We start from the raw sequence: 5,433 nt of genomic DNA on the forward strand, positions 1-5,433 counted from the left end.
AGGCGACTAGTTTAAACCCACTCTACACTAATATAGGCCTCTTAACATGACAAAGACAACCTATTCCTATTTGAATGGATTAGAATTTACAACACTCTTATTTGGGGTACACAATTCATTCTACTACATCCTTTTAATCCTCTTATTTGTCTGAAAAGAATTTGTACTTGAAAAGTAATTTATTTTGGTGTAATGAGGTTCTAATGACTAACTTGGCCTGTTTTTAATAAAGAAACAAATACTACCTTTGAAGTGGCATTTGGTGAGAAAATATTTCAGTCACTTCTCACCAATTTTGATGACTATTGAACTATTGTTATAAAATCTGATGAATGTAATATATATTATTCAAATCAAATCTCTGTCTGGTATAGTAGTTTTTAGGGCTCTATTTTTTTCTCTCCAAAATGCCTGGTAATATATGTAGTAATGGTGTTTGGACTGTCGGCATCAGCAAAGCTTGTTGCTCACAGCTACAGCAAATGTACTTTAGCTTTCCTGACAAATTGGTGCCATTTGTTTTCATTCATTGCTCCATCTAGCAACCTTGTGAGGAAAATTATGTTGCCCATTACAGAACCAATTGGCATTTTCTCAGAGAAGGAAGAAGAATTACCACTGATTGGTGTTTTATGGTAGAAGTGAGTACAGTTCTCTATGCTATGCAAAACCATATTCTACAAAAACTACTAGAGCAAACTTTTTGACAGAAATTTGAATATATGTAAGGACTGCATATTTCTAGACTCCTGGATGTATGTAAAGTAGAAAATCAATTAACAAAGACTCTGTTTGCCTTTTCTATGTTGTAAAAATCCACAATAAAATTGAGTCTGTGATCTGAAACGAAGTGTCTACACAAACCGCCCTCTCCCTTAACACATACACATACGGAAGTGCTTAATTATTATAAAAGTAGCCTGATAATTTAAGCAAGCTTACAGAATAAAATATCATTTTTATTTGTAAATTGAGTCCTTAATGCATCGAGCCAATTTTGCAAGTCCAAATGTTTTAAATATCTTGCCCGAATTTCTACATAAAGTCTTTTATTTATTCCCCCCTTTTCCATGGTAGGGAAATTCTATTATCCATTTATTATCAGGAAGAATAAACTTGTTCTTAAGGAAAATATTCTCGGAGCTCCTTCTTTGATATAGTCTTTTTTGAAAAATATATAAAAAACAATATAAAGATGAGGTAGAATTTACAAGATATCTTTTAAGCCTGCTCTCTAATGCCCTTCATCTTCCACATGAGAGTTTACTGTTTGTTCTGAACATGAACTTGTTATCATGCCCATGCAGAGAAATACTTCAAAAGCAAATCGTTCTTCCTTTTACTGAGATATGATACACATATGAAGAAGTACACTATACAGTTTGATTATCTTTGACAAATTGAATATAACCATACACAGACCACCCAGACCAAGATATAGAGTATTTTCAACACCCCAGATGTTTCCCTTATACAATTATCAGTCAGTTTCTCACAAAATTATAAGCTCTATTCTGAAATCTATCACTTTAGATTACTTTTTCTTGCTTTCATGCACCATATTAAGAACGTAAACGTAATACAGTATGTACTCTTTTGTAACTGAATTCTTTCACTGTAATCTTTCTGTCAGATGATACGTTCAAACATGTCACATGTTATCAGCAGTTCATTCCTTTTCATTATTGAAACGTATTTCATTTTATGGATGTGCTATAATTTGTTTACGTATTCTGATATTGATGGACATTTTGCATGATTCCAGTTTATGGTTGTTATGAAAAAACTGATACGAACACATTTATACATGTCTTTTGGTAGATGTATGCACTTAATGTTTTTGAGTATGTATCTAGAGGGCACATAACAACAACAACAGCAACAACATCTATGTCAGGCTGGAACACGGGGCAGGCCAGTCTGGTAAATGATTAAGCCAGAAAGAATTACAAGAACTGGTCAAGCAAGGGAGCGGCTGACCACACCCCATACTAAATCCCAGCACCTGACCCTTACTTATAAAAGACCCTGGCACCCGACCCTTACTTACAATGTTGTTGTTGTTGTTATGTGCAGTCGAGTCGGCCCCAACTCATAGCGACCCCCTCCTTGGGTTTCCGAGGCAGTATCACTACGGAAGTAGGATTGCCCAAACTTCCTTCCCAGGAGTGGCTGGTGGGTTTGAACCGCCAGCCGTCTGGTTAGCAGGCAAGTGTCTTAGCCACTATGCTAGCAGAGCTCCCAACTATTTCTGGCCCACTATGTTAATGAAGTGCTTCAGCTCTACTTCCTGCCCCCATGCTAATGAGGTGCTTTAACCTTATTGGTTCCTGCAACACATCCGCTGCTCTCAACCCGGTCCACTAAGGAACAGGAAAAATATTACTATAAAAAACCCTTTCTCTCACCTGGGCAGCTGGACTTCTCTGGTCCCTTTCAGGAACCCGAGAACCTCGCCCGGGGGCACAGAATAAAACTTTCCTTACCCTACTTTCTATGTCCCCGCTCTTCTTTACCGCGACCTTACAATCTAGCAGTAAAGCTGATTCATAGTGAAGACATTTAGTTAATTTCAGTAGATACTGCCAGATAGTCTCCTAAAGTATTTGTACCATTTACATTTTTTAATTTAGCCATTATAGGAAGTATAAAGGGATGCTACTTGTGGTTTCAATTTGAAGTTGCCTGATTAAGAATGATGTCTCATTTTCATATGCATGTTGGCCATGTGGAATAACCTTAAGGTGCCAGTTCAAGTCACTTGTCCATTATTAACTGGGCTGTTTTTCTTTTTTCTTACTTCTTTATAGAAGTTCTTTATAAATTCTTGATACAAGTTCTTTGCCATCTATATGTGTGTGTGAACACACACAGTGTGTGTTTGTGTGTGTGAGTGTATGGCTGGTATTCTTTGCTTTGAGCCAAGATCCCTCTGACATTAGCAATGATATCCCTTGCTCCACATCCCCTTCTGAATCCAACTTGCATTTATGGAAGTTCTCTGTCAATATACTGCTGCAACCAATTTTGAATAATCTTTAGTAGGATTTTACTTGCGTGTGATATCAATGATTAGGGTATTTTATCCGGTCTGCGGCTTGCCTATTCACTCTTTAAAATATTGCTAAACCAAAGTTCCTACTTTTAACTAAATCTAATTTCCAATGTTTCTTTCATGATTAGTGCTTTTCGTGCCTTATTTTAGAAGTCTTTGCTTTCTTCCAAATCATGAAGATATTCTCCCATGTTTTTGTTAAAAAGTTTTAGTCTTTTATCTTTCACATTTAGGTGTAGAATACATTTCAAATTCATTATCATTCATGATGTGTGGAAAATATTTTTTTTTATATGGGTTTTTTAAATGAAGGCTTAGTCTATTTGGCCGAGTCTCGGAGTGGCATAAACAGGTAAGCAGTGAGTTACTAATTAACAGGTTGTTGATTCAAACCCAGAGGCATCTTGGAGAAAAGGCCTGGCAATCTGCTTCTGGAAGGTCACAGTCATGTAAAGGTTATGGAGCACAGTTCTACTATGACATGTATGTGGCCACTGTGAGTTGGAATTAACTCTATGGAAATTGGTTTGGCTTTTTTGTCTTTTCAGTTCATTTATATTTAATGTGATTACTGACATAGTTGAGTATAAGTCTACCATTTTGGTACCTGTTTTTGATCTGTCTCATATGCATTTTGTTCCTCTGTTAATCTCTGTCTTCCTTCGCATTATTCACATATGTATAAATTTTTATCATTTCTTTTTTTTTTCTCTTTGTGGAAAAACAAATCTTCTGAGGATTTCTAAGTGTTCCTATAAAGTCTCTGCTTCCTAAACTACAGAAATTGATTTGCTATGAATATGTTTGCTTTTATTGCCCCTAGAAATGTTTGCTTTTTATGTGCCATGAGCACTTTGTTTCCCTCATGGTGAAGCTAAGTGCTGCCAATCAACATGGTAAGAAACCTTCTATTATCTCTCCAAGAGTCAAAATGTTACATTTCTGGTTGTTGTAGTTGTGTCCTGTCCAGTTGATTCCCACTCTGTGAGCTTACAGGTCAAAATAGAACTACCTCCATTAGGGTTTCCACTAGATGGCACTTAATGACAACATAATGTTTTCAAGATATATTCATATAGCAGTGTATAGCAGTATGCTTTTATTTTTCTTGCTGACCAGTATTCCATGGCATGGCTACACCACAATTTATTTATTCATCAATCGTTTGATAGACATTTAGGTTATTTCCAAATTTTACTATTATGAATAATGCTGCTGTGAACATATTATTGAATACTGAATATTATTATTCAAGGTTTTGTATGGACATATACATTTTAAATTTATTTTTCATCTTAGGTCTTAAGATAACTCTATGTTTAAACATTTGAGTAAAGTCAAACTGTTTTCCAAAGAAGCTGTATCATTTTACATCCACAACATCATTGTCTGAGGGTTCTGGTTTCTCTACATCTTTGGCAATATTTGTTGTTTTCCATATTTATATTTTAGCCATCCTGGTGAATATGAAGTGGTATCTCATAGTAATTTTGATTTACATTTCCTAATGACAACTGATATTGAGCATATTTTCATCTATTTGTTGACCATAGGTATATCTTCTTCAAAGAAATGTCTATTTAGATAATTTTGCCTATTTTCAAATTTACTTTTATTATCATTATTAAGTTGTAAGAGATTTAATAAGTATATGATTTCCAAATATTGTTTCCATTCTTTAGGTTGTGTTTTCACTTACTTGATGGTATCTTTGAAGTAAAATTTTCAACATTTTGATGAGTTTCAATTATATATTTTTTCTTTAGTCATTTGTGCTTTTGATACCTAAAAGAGCAAAACAAAACAAAAAACATTGTGTAACTCAAGATCAAATCTGTCCTGGAAGAAGTGCAGCCAGAATGTTCTTTGGATGTAAGAATGGCCCTACCAGAAGGGACCATTCCCTGCAGGTTATCTGCCTTGGTAAAATGGAGGGTCAGTGAACAAGAGGAAGACCCTAACCTAGATGGATTGGCACAGTGACTGCAAAGATGGGCTCAGGCATAGCAAGGATTGGGAAGATGGCACAGGACCAGGCAGTGTTTCATTCTGTTGTACATAGAATCACTATGAGTAAGAGCCAACTCTCCAGCACCTGACAACAACAACTTGAGATCACAAACATTCACTTCTAAATCTTCTTTAGAAGTTTTATAGTTTTAATACTTGTGTTTAGGTTTCATTATTATTTTTGAATGATGTCATCTTACTCTAAAGTAGTTGCTCTTCTTGCTCCACATCCTTGGTGAGTAGCGAGTAGGGTCTTAAAAGCTTTCAAGCAGTGATGTAACATGCAGCTAATGGTCTACTAGTGTCAGAAGCAAAGAAGAACGCAAAAAAAATTAAAAGGGCCTTTGAGACCAGAAGAACTGGATGGT

Source organism: Orycteropus afer, unplaced genomic scaffold (genome assembly GCF_000298275.1).
Source record: "Orycteropus afer afer isolate SDZICR_OR568_19922 unplaced genomic scaffold, OryAfe1.0 scaffold00379, whole genome shotgun sequence".
NCBI lineage: Eukaryota > Metazoa > Chordata > Mammalia > Tubulidentata > Orycteropodidae > Orycteropus > Orycteropus afer.